The sequence below is a fragment of the Nomascus leucogenys genome, chromosome 10 (genome assembly GCF_006542625.1).
Source record: "Nomascus leucogenys isolate Asia chromosome 10, Asia_NLE_v1, whole genome shotgun sequence".
NCBI classification, from domain to species: Eukaryota; Metazoa; Chordata; class Mammalia; order Primates; family Hylobatidae; genus Nomascus; species Nomascus leucogenys.
This window is the reverse complement of record NC_044390.1, coordinates 70,673,747-70,689,807: the sequence shown is the minus strand read 5'-3', so window position 1 is coordinate 70,689,807 and position 16,061 is coordinate 70,673,747. Positions and strand designations below refer to the sequence as shown.

General features: G+C 40.4%; 1 long non-coding RNA gene across 1 annotated transcript; it reads right to left on the bottom strand.

The window, feature by feature from the left end:
• Positions 1-1,812: 1,812 nt before the first annotated feature.
• On the bottom strand, positions 1,813-13,975 carry LOC105740383. Its single transcript, XR_001116413.2, has 5 exons — positions 13,844-13,975; positions 12,802-13,113; positions 12,185-12,284; positions 11,191-11,300; positions 1,813-4,209 (listed from the first exon to the last, which is right to left on the bottom strand). It is a non-coding gene; the product is annotated as an uncharacterized LOC105740383 (long non-coding RNA).
• Positions 13,976-16,061: the final 2,086 nt, after the last annotated feature.

Below are 16,061 nucleotides of genomic sequence, written 5' to 3'. Positions count from 1 at the left end.
ATGTTGAAATCCTAACCCTTGATGGGATGGTATTAGGAGGTGGGGTCTTTGGGAGGTGATTAGGTCATGAGGGCAAAGTCCTTATTAATGAGATTGCACCCTTATAAGAAAAGGCCTCAGCGAGTCAGCCTGCTCTCCTTCTGCTGTGTGAGTTTACAATGATAAGTTGGATGTCTGCAACTGAAAGACTGCCCTTACTAGAACCTTATCATGCTGGCACTCTGATCTTGGACTTGCAGCCTCTAGAACCGTGAGAAAGGAATGTTTGTTATTTAAGCTACCCAGTTGATGGTAATTTGCTATGGCAACCCAAACTGACTAAGGCAAACCCTTTCTTCAAACTGGAAGGAAGCCTAATGTACAAAATCCACAAAGCTGGGGCTTACTCTGGTTCATGTGAGAATGTCAGGAGCTCCTGCCCCCTCTCCACAGCCACTGAAGAGGCTCCTTGGAGCACAGTGTGAAGACCCCTGCCTTGGGGTCTTAAGTCACATTAGCATTGTAGTGCCTAATAATTCACCCTGGGGAGAGAGGATTCCAGGGTGATCAAGCAGGGAGATCTGCTGGGATAGGGCCTGATCCCATGAGGTAAAAGTCTCAATGAAAATGAGGTGAATAAATCAAGAAGTATTTCAGGTAGCAAGTCAGCCAGATTTGATGTGGATTGAATGATGTGGGTGAGGGAGAAGGATGACTCCCAGTGACCCCTAGATATGCTATTGTGGATGAAATATGTGAGAACAATGACAGCAGCTAATATTTATTGAGATGGCACCACATGCTATGTACTTTGCAGGCATGATCTTGTTGAATCCTCAAAGTGACTATGAGGCATGCACTCTTTCACCCCCATAAAGATGAGTCATGGACTTTGCATATGACTAGCAAATAGCTGAGCCAGATTCCAACATGGGGAGTCACACTCCAGGGCCTGTATTCAACCATTGCTTGTCCTGTTGGTGACTGACCACTGAAAGAGATAGTGGCTGTTTCTTCACTACTTTGGGCTCAGTAGGTCACTTTGAGGATTTAATGAAAGCTGTGTATCCTTGTACCAGTAAAATGTATACAGAAACTTATATATGAATTTTGCTTATGGTTTCAAGGAGTTCTGAAGTGAATCCAGGGATCTTTACAAGTACATTATCCCCAGATTAAGAACTAGTACTTTTGGAAAAGTTTTATTATCCTTATTTAATAGATGACACTGAGTCTTGCCAAGGTCAATGGATGTGGCCCCTGTGTGCCCCACTTGGCTAGTAAGCATCAGAGTCTGATCTTGCATCCACTGTCTCTGGCTTCAAGCCTCATTTCCCTTCCTTTCCTCCAGGTTGCTTTTCCCTGAAGGTAATATTTTCTGTTCCACAAGCATTTAGAAATCCAGAATTGTAATCTTTGCTCTGCCACTAACTTGTTTGTGACTTTGGACAAAGCAGTCAACCTTGTAATTTCCCATCTATAAAATGGGGACATTAATGACCAATATATTTAACTCATAGAGTTTGAGAAGTTATAAAGGGCTTTTATTATTTACATAAATTTACAATCTAGCTTGCAGATAAAGTCTACATTTTCTATAAATTAATGCAATATATTCAGGAAATTATCTAAAAACTTCAATTGATTTGAAATGTTTTGAGGCATTTTTCCCCCTAGTGCTTAAACTGTCTTGAGGCAGTGGTATCATGCAAGTAATTAAGCAACTTTGAAGTATTCGGAGAGATGATCATGGGAATAATAATCAATAACAATTACACTTGCTGTAAGATGTAACATAAAACTGAGGATCATTCATTCCATTCACTCATTTGCTTATTTATAATTCATTTATTTAATGGATACTCTTGAGCATCAATGATATGCCAAACATAATGGTATGTGGTGGTGATGCCAACAGCGAACAACAATCACAGGTGTCCATTCACCAGTGAAGAGAGAATGTGGACACCTAGTGTCACGCACCTGCTTACTCTTCCATTCCCACCTAACCAGCTTTTGTTACACTTCTCGTGTCGAGGTGCTCAGGGATGTCATAGGGCTTCTGAGTCTGCTGTTTTCTCTGCCTTAAACACTCTCTTTGGTGCTGTGTCAGGGTCCCCGAGACCATCCTTAGGCTGAATGATTTGCTAGAACTCATAGGACTCAGAAAAGCTGTCATGCTCATGGTGGAAGTTTCTTACAGTGAAAAGATACACTTTCCAACCAGAAAGGGGAAAAAGCACTTGGGGCAAAGTCCAGGAAAAAACAGGCCCAGGTTTCCAGGTGTCCTCCTCCAGTGGCATCACATGAGCACACTTCATTCTTCCAGCAATAGTGTGTGGCTGCCTGAGTAAAGTGCTACCAACTAGGAATCTCCCCTGAGTGAGTGTCCAGAATTTTTAATTGGGGGCCAGTTGCATTGGCATGTAGTACCTGCAGGATCGATGTTGGCTACTCAGACTTCAACCTCCTAGAGCAAGAGCAGGCATTCACCATAAATCACACCATTAACATAAACTATGTGATTAAACTGGTACTGTGTTGCCCAAGGCTTTGGGCAGAGAGACACTCTTATCAGGCAGGGCATTCCAAAGCCTCAGAGCTCATCTCCCAGGGTCATTCCTGAAGACAGGCCTTTTCTGAAAATGTGCAGGGTTTGAACAACCCAGGTTTGTCGAGTTAACCTTTGCCTACACAGGCCCCCAGCTCATTGTTTACTTCCTTGGGGATGCCGTCCCTAAGTAGGCCAAAATTTTCTAATTTGACTTCTCATAGGGCTCTGTACGTAACACTTCTTACAGTGTCAGCTTTAAAACTGCATATGTTATTATTTGTTTGACATCAGTCTCTCTCACTAAATTCTCTCCCTAATGTAGGTAGGGTCTGTTTATGATTACTGTGTATCTCCCTCACCTGTCAAGGGTCGGGGCGTGGCCCACCGTAGGGATAACATGGACTGAGTCTATGTTTTTTTGAATGAGTAAATAAACAAAAACCTGAAACGATTAGAATTTACTGTAGATTCTATGAAGGAAATAAACAGAATACAGTGCTAGAGAATGACATGTGGGGTACATGAAAAGATGATATTAAATTAAATCATTGGGGAAGCCCTTTTGCAAAGGAGACCTGAGAGATGAGGAGGAAGTAGACACACACAGAGCCAGGTCAGAATATTCAGGAAAAGGGAAGAGCAAGCACAAAGGCCTGGACAGGCTGGATCCATTCTGGGAACAGAGAGGACATTAAGGTTCCTGGAGTACCGTGAGTGAAGGGGACAGTGAGTTAAAACAGAAGTGGGAGAAGTCTTTTAGTTCACAAGAAGGACTTGGGATTTCATTCTGTGTGCAATGGGAAGCTAGGTTTTAATGAAGGAAGTGATGTCAATTGATTTATATTTTTAAACATTTTCTTTAGTTGCTATGAAATAATAGATTGGAAGGGTCAAGAGTAGAATCGGGGATGGGCCAGTCAGGAGGATTTGGTGACAGTCTAGCAAGTGATGACCAGTCTAGCAAGAGATGGCATGGGATGGACTAGGGGGCTGGCAGTGGAAATGGAGAGTAGATCTAAAACATTTTTTGGAGTCAGAACTCACCACTTGATGAAGAGATAGCAAAAAAAATAGAGGAATTCTATAGCTCAATGTTTGTATCCTTGGAGTAAATGTGTCAGATGTTGAAGTCAAGCAAGGCCAATCTAACATTTTCAATCATTTTCTAATGTTAAAATGAAATTGGCAGACAGTTCAGAATGAATTCTTAAAGAAGACAAAAGCTTCTGTTAGGCTTTTTGGTTTTGAGTCACTTCCAGCTTAGTGCTTTAGCAATCTTAGTTTGGGTTCTTCAAGGAGCAGCTTAGGGAAATTCTTAGTTTTGGAGGTGGTCCCAGGAAACATGGGTAGGGAAATGGGGAAGGGGAGACAGGATGGGAAGTGTCCATCATTAAGCAGTTTAGTGTTTTGGGTATCTGGGGCTGGGTCCTGCCAGGGAACCCAGTTGTCTGGGAATCTCAGCCCATGGTTGGGGGGCTAGGGCATATATACCTCAACTCCAGTCCAACACTGCTTGAGGGATACTCCTGGGGGCTTTTGTTCCTCAGCACATCACCTTGTCATGTGGCCTAGGCAGAGTAGGCTCTGGTGACCAGAGGAGACCTCCAGGCAAATACATGCAGATGTTAGCAACTGGGAGTGGTAAGTCCCGTATGGTGTGACCTGGACAACAATATCTGCTATGCAGAGGAAATAACATCAGCAGTTAATCAAATGCTCTGTAAACAGAATGTACTGTGGCTTTCTCTCAAAGGATTAGATAATTGCACATGTGAACACTCATAAATTAATTTCTGAGCTTTTTTGAGTTAAAAAAGCTTTTGGACATATTTTCTGTGGTTTCTAAACCTTGTGTCCTCTAATGAGCTCAAACTTTCTTCCTATTATTTTATTTTTCTCCTTGCATGGTTCTGGATGAATTCAAATAGTTTCTTGGAATTGAAGATTGTTTCATTTCCTCTTGGACACTGTACTAGTTTCCTAGGACTGTTGGAACAGATTACCACAAATCTAGTGGCTTAAAGGAAAGCAAATTTATTCTTTCACAGTTCTGGAGGCTATTCAGAAGTCAAGGTGTTGGCAGGGCCACACTCCCTCCAAAGGCTCTGTAGGAGGATCCTTCCTTGCTTCTTCCAGGCCTTTTTTTTTTTCTGCATAACTACAATCTCTGCATCCATCTTTTTTTTTTTTTTTTGTATTTTTAGTAGAGACGGGGTTTCACCGTGGTCTCGATCTCCTGACCTCGTGATCCGCCTGCCTCGGCCTCCCAAAGTGCTGGGACTACAAGCGTGAGCCACTGCGCCTGGCCTTCTGCATCCATCTTTAGATGGCCTTCTCCTCTGCTCCCTCTGTCTCTTCTCTGTGTGTCTCTTCTAAGGACACTTACCATTGGACTGAGGACCCATCTGGTCAATCAAGGATGATCTCATCTTAAGATCTTTAACTTAATTATGACTGCAAAGATGCTTTGTCCAAATAAGGTCACATTCACAGGCTCTGGGGATTAGAACAGGGACATGTCTTTCTGGGGGATGCCATTCAACCCATACAGAACCTGTGAAGACTGTTAGTTTGAACCCTCTGACAAGAGTACTCATCTAAATGTAGCTAATGGAACTTTTTGAAGACCGATTTGCATGATCTCTCCATAACCAGGTTAATTCTACTAGATTTCTCCCTTTCTGTCCTTCCTCAGAACGATTGCTCCAAAAAATAGGTTGGCACTTTACATACAGAAGAAGCAGCCTCTGAGAAAGTAACACTCAAAGCCAACTTCCTGAAGAATTAGTTTGCTGACATGGTTTCTTGAGTTATTGCCTTGATATTCCTTATGACTAAGCCCTGATTTTCAGTCTATGATATTTCAGTGTCAAGTGATGTACCATAAGAAGTTCATGGCTTGGCAGAAATAACAAAATAATATTAGGTATCATCTTTGAGTGCTTATACTGGTCCAGAGAATAAGAAATCAAGGAAGGTATGAATATCTCCATTTTCAGATGAAGAGCAAAACTCAGAGAGGTCATGTAACTTTGACATAGGAATTTTAATGTGTGACAGTCAGGCTTTGAACCCAGGAGTGGGTGGCTCCAAAGCTTCTGTTCTTCCCACTATTACATGCTGTGTCTGAGGCCAATACAGGACGCTCTGTCAGAGTATGTCTTTTATTGATGGTAGCAGATCCTGCTGGTACTCCATCCACATCCCTGGATCTTGCCACATCAGCACAGGGGACTGACTTCCAACTGCTCTGTGTCTTTTTGCGCTGTAGCTTTCTCCCAAGCTGATAAGGGCTGCTCTCCTGCACACAGGACAGGTGAGAAGTGTGGAAGTGGAGTGGGGTGGGGTGGCAGGTGGGGGTGAGGTAGAGGGCAGGAGAGGGGATTAACCACATCCCCCTAGTAGTTCTCAACCAACGACTGGTGAGAGTTGATGTATGAACACCTTCGCTCTCTGGAGGTATAATTCTGAAATGCATGTTCTACACCAGGGCTTCTTAAGCCTCCATGTGCATACAAACACTTGGGGTTTTGTTCAAAATTCTGATTTGGTAGGTCTAGGGTGGGACCTGAGCTTTGATGTTTCTAACCACATCTCAGGAGATGCCCGTGCTGCTAGTGTGCTTTGTATCAAAGCTACTCAAAGTGTGGTCCTTGGATCAGCAGCATTGGCAGGCCCTGGAGGCTTGGTGAAAATGTCAATTCTTAGGCTTCAATATAGACCTACTGATATGGTTTGGCTGTGTCCCCACCCAAATCTCATGTTGAATTTCCACATGTTGAAGGAGACCTGGTGGGAGGTAATTGAATCATGGGGGCAGGTCTTTCCCATGCTGTTCTTATGATAGTGAATAAGTCTCATGAGATCTGATGGTTTTATAAAGAGGAGTTCCCCTGCACAAGCTCCCTTTCTTTGCCTGCTGCCATCCATGTAAGACGTGACTTGCTCCTCGTTGCCTTCCACCATGATTGTGAGGCCTCCCCAGCCACGTGAAACTGCAAGTCCATTAAACCTCTTCTTTTCCTCCAGTCTTGGGTATGTCTTTATTAGCAACATGAAAACAGACTAATACACCTACTGAATCAGAATCTTTGAGGGTGGGACCCAGGAACCCGTGCTTTAACAAGTTGCCCAGGTGATTCTGATGCCCACGCAAATTTGAGAAGCTCTACCCTGCTATTTTCCAGAGATTCCCTGCAGGGTGAAGCCTACTGTGGCAGAGGGCTTGAAAAACACTCTGTTTTGCCTACCGTCCTCTCCCAGGCTCACTTCCCAGATCCCCTAAGGATATTTCACATTACCTCCCTGATATGGTTTGGCTCTGTGTCCCCACCCACGTCTCATGTCAAATTGTAATTCCCAGTGTTGGAGATGGGGCCTGCTGGGAGGTGACTGGATCATTGGCGTGGTTTCTAACAGTTTAGTAGCATCCCCCTATTGCTGTCTTGCGATAGAGTTCTCAGGAGATCTGGTTGTTTGAAAGCGTGTAGCACCTTCCCCTTCTCTCTCTCTTTTTTTCTGGACATTTGAAAATATGCCTGTTTCCCCTTCACCTTTTGCCATAATTGTAAGTTTTCTGGGGCCTCCTCAGAAGCAGAAGCCTGCACAGCCCATAGAACCATAAGCTGATTAAACCTCTTTTTTTTTTTAAATAAATTACCCAGTCTCAAATAGTTCTTTATAGCAGTGTGAAAACAAACTAATGCACCCCCAAATGGACTATTTGCCCTTAAACCCTGGTCTCAGGGTTGGCTTCTGGAGAACTCACACTGGGAGAGCAGTTTATTAGTTTGCATAATTATTGGTCTTTAGCATGTTTAAGCTTCACTTAAATGCTTTTAGCTGACTAGCACAAACCTTTTATTTTTAACTCTTGGGCTATAAGCCGGACATCATCCCTTTTCCCCCCACCACCGGGTTTTCAGTTTTTCCCCTTTCCTTTCCAGGCTACTCTTATGTTTATATTGGTGAAATGTCATTTATATCTGGGGTAGGAAAAGCATAGTGCCCTGATTTTGTTAACTTAGTTTTTTGGAACCCACCATGCCCATTTGTTTACGGATTGTCTATAGCTGCTTTGGAGTTCCATCCACAGAACTGAGTGTTTAAGAGAGATCACACGGCCTGCAAAGTCAAAACTTTCCTCTCTGGTTCTTTATAGGAAGGTTTGCTGACCCATGACCTATATAAAAATAGGTGACTTGCTTTAACCCACTTCTCAGCCCTCCTGCCACCCCACCTGGGCTAGTCTGTTTCTGAGACTTCCTCCTGAGGGATTTGCTGGTTCCCTCCTCCCTCAAACTGGTGCAGAGGAAAGAGCAGTGGATAAGGTGTTGGGATACCTGGACTGAGTCCTGGGTCTGTCCCTTTCCAGCTGGGGGATCTTGGGAAAGTGACTTCCCTAGAACTCCTCTGTCTCCTCTGGTAAAATGAAGATCAGCACTGTCCAAACTTCACTGATCATAGGAACCATCTGGGCACTTACTAAAAACAGATTCCCAGGCTCTACTTCTGAACACAGTGGGCAGGTGGGGCTGGGGTGGGGATTGGGATGCTGCACATTTGCCAAGCATCAGGGGAATTTAGGAAACTGACTCAAACAATTTCCAACGAACTTTGGATGCTAAAATACTATGATCTTATAAATAACACTGATGAAATTGTTTTTTTCCTGTGGATATACAATGTTGCTGGTGAAGAAGGTTGGGATTTGATGGTCTCTTTGAACCTTTCAGGAGGAGGATGGGAAAAATCTTTTCTGGAAGTTGGAATGCTTCCTTGTAGACTGTGTTGCTCAGAGAAGCTGTTTCCTTGTTTTAAGGGCTGCAGTACTATTAGGACCATCTCCAGGGGAGGACGGATAACTAAGTGAGCCTGAGAGTCCTATGCCTTCTTATATTAGTACTTCTCCAAACCTTCATTTTTGCTGTTAGAAAGAGGAAAGGTAGGATTCGACCAGTGGCTCTCAACCAGGGGTGATTTTTGCTCTCCAGGGGATATTTGGCAATGTCTGGAGACTTTTGGTTTTCAAACTGAGAGGAGGAATGCTACCAGCATCTAGTGGATGGAGGCTACAGATGCTGCTCAACACCCTGCAATGCACAGGACAGCCCCTGCAACAAAGAATTACTCAGCTCCTGATATGGTCAGGCTTTCTGTCCCCACCCAAATCTCATCTTGAATTGTAATCCCCAGGTGTTAAGGAAGAGACCTGTTGGGAAGGGATTGGAACATGGGGCTGGTTTCCCTCATGCTGTTCTCATGATATTGAGTGAGTTCTCATAAGATCTGATGGTTTTATAAGGCAGTTTTCCCTGCTCTTGCTTGTTCTCTCTTGCCTGCTGCCACATAAGACATGCCTCTTCCCTTTCCACCATGAGTATAAGTTTCCTGAGGCCTCCCCAGCCATGTGGAACTGTGAGTCAATGAAACCTCTTTTCTTTATAAATTACTCAGTCTTGGCTATGTGTTTATAGCAGTGTGAAAATGGACTAATAACAGCTTCAAATATCAATAGTGCCAAGGTTGAGAAACTCTGGATTAGACCCATGTGCTCATCAGTGACATTTGTGAGGGTGTAAATGGACCCAGTATTTGTACCAAATGCCCAGTGTTTCTACCTCAAGCATTGTCTCTAGGGTGAAAATGTCCCAAATTTCATTTGATCCCCATAGAGATATTTCCTTTTCACTATTCCCTTGTAGCAAGTACTCACATCTCTTGTGACACCAATCAAATTTTACAGGAATTAATTATTTGTCTTTTGTTCCTATCAACTATGGCTTCCTAAAGTCGGTATTGATGAAACTTCCTTTTGTGTGTTTTTTTTTTTATAAATAGATCTGATAGCATCACCAAGTTTATTCTCAGGCAGGTTTAAAGGGAAAACTTAAGGAGTTTCAATGCTCTCTGACTAACAGGGGAAATAGAGCCACTTATATCAGAGTGAGGTTACAGAGCAAAGCCGGAGAGGTTACAGACAGTGAGTCAGTCTTCATATCACCATTGTTCACACTACAATTTAAATGAGCAAATCTAATTTCCTACAGCATGTCACCTAACAAGTATAAGTTTTTATAACAAACACAGAGTGAGTAAATGCAATTTCTCATAACAAAATGCAAACAAGCAAACCTCGAGGTCAAGGTTCATTCCATAAGAGATCACAATAAACAGTTTAAGTTAAAAAAAAGGTCAGCATATCACAGAAGCATTTCTTGCAAATAAATGAGCCAGGGCTCAATTTCGTGATTCCTGGATAAAAAAGTCTGTATAAATCTCACTTGAAGGAATCATCACCCTAACTAGACTAAGGTGTTTCTCCTCCTCCTCCTTCTACTTCTTTTCTATTTCTCTTCTTCTTCTTGTCATCTTATTATTTTATTATTATTACTGTTATTAGTTTGAGACAGAGTCTTGCTCTGTCACCCAGGCTGGAGTGTAGTAGCAAGATCTTGGCTCACTGCAACCTTCACCTCCTGGGTTCAAGCAATTCTCCTGTCTCAGCCTCCCAAGTAGCTGGGACTACAGGTGCACGTCACCATCTCCAGCTCATTTTTGTGTTTTCAGTAGATATGGGGTTTTGCCATGTTGACCAGGCTGGTCTTGAACTCCTGACCTCAAGTGATCCATCTGCCTTGGCCTCCCAAAGTGCTGGGATTTACAGGCATGAGTCACCAAGCCCAGCCTTTATTATTATTTTTTGAGAGACAGGGTCTTGCTCTATCACTCATTCTGGAGTGCTGTGGCATAATTGTGGCTCACTGCAGCCTCAAACTCCTAGCCTCAAGCAGTTCTACTGTCTCAGCCTTCCAAAGCGTTAGGATTACAGATGTGAGCCACCATGCCCAACCATATTCTTATTATTTTAACTATGTCTAAAAGAATAAACAGTTATATATATCTATAGAAAATGTTGAAAAAGAAGAGTAATAGACACTTGCCTGCTTAGATATAAAATATATTATACAGCCATGACAACTAAGATATATGGTATTGAAATCAGAATCAACAATTCCTGAAATAGATTCTTCACTTATGATCAAGAAAGAAAAAAAAGTGGAGAAACAAGCAAGGGATTGATTTCTAAATATTTAGAAGAGAAGTTATTCAGGAAAAAGTGAAGCTATAACAGCTAACATCGTACCGTAATAAAAATAAGTTCTTAGGTATTCTATTTTAAATATAAAAATAACATTATAAGTGATAGAACAAATTGTACATAAATATGTAACTGATTCTAGACACTGGATTTCTAAGAATAAAAAAAGTGAAAGAAAACTATAGATAGTCCTGATTTTAAATATAATTAAGGGAAAAAATGGAAAAAACATTGTTTGCAACAGATATAACAAGGGCTAATATCCATAATATGTAAATTAATAAGACATTAATAAGAAAGCAACAACATCCTAATAGAAATATCAGGCAAGATACATTTAATTTACAAATATAATTCCATGTTATTTGATACATATGATGTTTTCTGAAAAACATACAAAAGGCTAACTTTTTTAGTTATCAAAGAAATAGAAATAACAATGAGACAATTTTTCAACTATAAAATTTTGGGCAAAGTTTTAAAGATAATTATGATTTTAGCAAAGATGTAATAAATGTATGTGCTTGCACTTGGCATAAATGTAAATTGTAACTACCTTTTTGGAATCCAATTCATCAGCAGAGGCTTGAATCAAGAATCTCAATGAAATGAAGAAAATTTGACCCAGTTGTTAATTATGCAAAGATGCTTATATCAAGTTTATTCCTAATAGCAAAAAAGAGAAGAGTAAATGTTAAAAATATGGAAATAATGAAATATATAAACAGTATATTAGGACGATGGAATACACTACAAATATTTATTAAAAAAATATTTCACGAGCTTTGAGACAGTTTTAACAGGAAAAGTTACCACTCAAAACTTAGGGCCCCGTGACTTTGAGTATAGTTTTATTCTGAATTAAGTGAATATATTCTTTTTGTGTGTTTATATGTTTATACAAAAGTAGATGAACAGATGCAAGCACAACTGAAAGAAAAGGAAATTCTTTAAAATATTAATATTGTATTATTAATGGATGAAATTATAGGTGATTTGAAAGTTCTTTTTTATATTTTTCGTTATCTTTGTTACTTGCAAATATTTATTATATTCATATGTAACAAAAGGAGTAGTTTCAAAAAGAAAACTCTGATATCTTAGAGCCGTGGAGTTACTAGAATATAATTTCTGACAGGGAACTTTACCATTTTTGAGATGGAAAAACTGAGACTCAAAGAGTGTGGTTGCAGCCTAAAGTAAAACAGGCTGTCAGCAGCGCATGAGAAATAGCTTTAAAACAAAGAAAGGAATAGGCAAAAGTGCTTGTTAGGGCCTCGTCAGCCATCTAAACGAATAGCGGCTGACAACTCCGAGAGTCTGTAATTTGTATGAATGTCATTTGTATAGATGTCTGGAAGATTGGTATATCAAATGATCTATTGGGTAGTAATTTAAAAAAATGACTGCCATTGTGAGTGAAAAGTTGGGTTTTAACATTGATCTACCATGTTCAGAAAATCCACTTAAGCACTACCTTTTTAAAAACACCACTTTTAATTTATCAATTGTTTGATAGGTTTTAACTGACAAGTTTCTTCTTCCCTTACCTCCCTTCATCCTCTCTTCTTTTCTTCCTCTCTGCCTTTCTTCAGCAACATATAAAGAAACTCGTCTATCTGTCAGGTACTGTACTAGAAACCAGGGACTCTAGAATGACAGAGATATGAAAACAATCTGCACACACACAAACAAGTGCATGTAAAGCTGGTGAAGTCTGAACCAACTCTGTGGGTTGCATTTATGTCAGTTTCCTGGTTTTGATCATGTACTGTAGTGATGTAAGAAGCTACCATTGCGGAAGTCTGAGACATGCATGGGACCTCCCTGTACATTTTTAAATAAAACTTCTAATGAATCTACAATGGTTTAAAAATAAAAAGTTGAGAAAAAAATAACAAACCAAACCAACCCAACCTAATAACTACTGTAAAAGGTGTATACACAATGTGATAGAAATAGAGAAGGAAGGACTAACTCTGTGAGACCTTGTAGATCTTCATAGAATAAAAAATGAAAACACATAAAGGGTTTGGAAGCTCATAAAGTCTGAACAGTGACACTTAATGTCATAGATATTTTAGAATTGGAAGTGTTTTTGAAGTTCAGCAAGAGTTGGAAAATCAAGTTTATGGATGAATTGACAGGTCCATAGAGGTGAGGTTACCTGAAGTGAGACTAGTTCGGGTCATGACATTTTCCAGGTGTTGTGCCAGGAAGTGACTTTGTCGTGAGAACTCAGATTTTTTTCTTGGGCTTTTGGATCCTCAGAAGTCGAAGCTGGTTCTCCCCACTGTTCCAAGAGGCATTTCACAGAATGCTTACCACGAGGTGGCAGTAGAACATAAGCCATCCCCATCAAAATTACACTGAGGACGTGTGGTTGGAGATGGAGTCATTTCCACTTATCTTTAATGGTATACGTTAATCACGACTGTTATGCTCATATGTTATGTTCATTATAAAATATGCCCCAAATCTAAATATTAAAAGTTGATGCAAAGATGAAGTAAGCAATTCACATGTGATGTCTTCATTCTATCAATAGCTACTATCTTAAGGCAGATGTTCATAGTTCATAATTAAAGAGAGTAGATGTATGTCCTTTTTTCAAATGGCCTTTTCATAATTTTACCTTTTTGAGCTCTATTTATGTCAAGTTTCATTAGATGGTCATTGTTTTTATCTAAATCGTGGCTGATTAGTACTTGGAGGAGTGGCAATTAATATAATTAGTTTGAATTATATTCAATTGCTATCTTTTAAATATAAAAACTGAGCAAATATTGACAGTTTCATGTAGTTTAACCTGTAGCTGCCTTATTTGCAGTGTCTTCAGTCTGCATTTTCTTTGGCAGAATTCTTTTTTTAAACACTTGTCCATTTTGGAAGAACTGATTAATTTTATGTTAATTAGGTAGCAAAGGGCTATCTAAGCAAAGGGCTGTGGCACCTCCACATTGGGGAGCTCTTGCTCCTCACTCAGGATTCCTCACTTACCTGGTGTGACCACAGATCCCTGAAGCAGGCCCCAGGCCAGAGCCCAGTGTCAATTCAGGTTAGTAAAACCTTATTTTTTTCATCATATTTTCAAGTAAAAACACATATAAACTGTTTGAACAAGATTTTTCTTGCAATGCAGTGGATTATCTTACTGTCCAACTTGCTCATTTTACAAATGAAGAAATAGGCCACGAGAAGCCTATTACCTTAGTTTCACACAACACTGAGCCATGTTACACCATGTGACACCACACCAGCACTCTCCATTGTACACTCAAGGTGGGGAAGGGGAGACAGCTTTAAAAAAATCCCAGTCTTGGATTCTCTGTTAGAGACCTGTGTTGTCACAGTGTGCAAATCTTATCTCATTGTCTCCAGAATTCTGGAAACCTTCAGTTCCACACTGAAATTGGAGAGTTTGGAATGTGGTACCTTTTACAATTCCTGCCTTGGAAGAACTTTGTGCTTAAGGAAAAGCCTCCTGTGTTCTTTCAGCCGCTGAAGCAGATCACATATCTTTCCCCCTGTCTAGCTTATAAACTTCTTGAAGGCAGTAACCATGTCTAATTTGTTTTTCTATTCCCTCAGTGGTTGGTTCAATGCCTGGCACACAGAAGGTTGTTTAATAAAATGTTTACTGAGTTGGATGGAATTTTCATGTAAGACATTTAAATGTAGGCAATCATGACCTGAATTGAAGATTGTATTTGTATAGGTATAGTAGGACACTACTGAGGGCTTTTCTGAGTTATAGTTCTCAGCTCGGTCCAATAGAACTTTCTACAATAATGGAAATGTTCTATATCCGAGCTGTTCAATGCATTAACTACTAGCCACCAATGTCTGCTGAGCCCTTGAAGTATGGCTAGTGAGACTGAAAAATCTAATCTTTATTTAGTTTAAATGTAAATAGCCATTATGTAGCCAGTGACTACCTCATTAGACATGGGAAGGAAACATATTGTTTCCTTTGACCCTACTGAGTTTTTGGCTGGGGACGCTGTAACAAAAGACAGATTAACAAAAGAAAAGCATACATACATGTATTTAATGGAAGTTTTATATGACACTGGAGCCTTCATAAGGAAATGAAGACCCAAGAAGTGGTTAAGTCTGAGTGTTTTTATGCCAGGTTTGATAAAGACTGGAGAGTCATAGAAGAATGTGGTTGGATAAAGGTACTAGCTAAGGGTAATAGACTGGAGGAAACTTAGCAAGACCTGTTCATCATCTCTGTGTCCCTGTGTCTTTGGAGAAAAAGATGTTCCTTTTCTCTGGGTATAAGGAGGGTACTTCTCATGTGAGGGTTTTATAGCCTGCATTAGGGGAAGGTCAGAAAATCTTTCCTTCACCTGCTCTTTCTCAAATTCCTTCAGCTTAAAACATTTTTATCTGCCAAGGTGCCATATTTTGGGACAGCATGTCCTAACCCCTGTCATTCAGGTGGAAAATCTAGATGATAAAGTTTTAGTATCTTCAAGCTTCAACATCTTTCATTTTTTTCTACAATGACTTCCATCAAAACACCTGACCCTTTTTGTAACTCCTCACCATCAGGTGACTGAAGCTCTATTTTTCCCCATTTTCTTGTATCTTTTAAGATTCCCAGGAAATATTCTTTCTGCTAAGTGTTTATTTTGCTCAACTTGCCATCTAAGCAACAAAATTACACACAACATAAAAGCAACCACAAAAGGAGTGATAATTAAAAAACAGAATTGATCCTATCATCCCCTTAGGGAAGATGTGCCCTGAATCCTTTCAGAGGGAACACTGACAGGACCATTTGTCCAGACACTCGAGCTCAATGAGACAATATTGGTTTTTCCATAAGGACAAATCTGTAACCTCATTTTCAAAAAATCTATATAATTTGCTTTGCCACTTAAAGAAGTTAGTATTGAATCATTACATGCCGAGTTTCTGAGATTCAATTCTTTGGCTATGTGGTCACCAGTTTAACTCCTACCTATTCTTCAGTGCTTGGGGTCATCCCCGCCTCCTCAAGGCGATTTCCCTGACTTCCCTCACTAATCAGATCTCCCTAGGATACTTTCTCTCGGTGTTTAAACTTCTCCCAGGGTTATCATGAAGGCAAAATAATGCACAACAACCACCCACTTAATGTCTGAAATATAGAAAGTGCTCAACAAATATCAGTTGTCTCTATTCATAAACTAGAGGCCTCCTGTCCAGATGGAGAGTCTGAGCCATAGTGAAGTTCATTAAATTGAGTTTTGGGATTAAGACTCAAGGCCAAGTCATACAGAGAAGAAATAATTCCAAGTTTGTGAGCAGTCCAAGGTGGGTACTGTGAGTGGTCTGAATGTGGAATATAGAATGATGCAGCAGAAGTGGTTCAGGACTGAGTCTGGGAAAGAGAAGAGAGTACTATAGGTACATTAGCATCCAGAGCTACCTGAG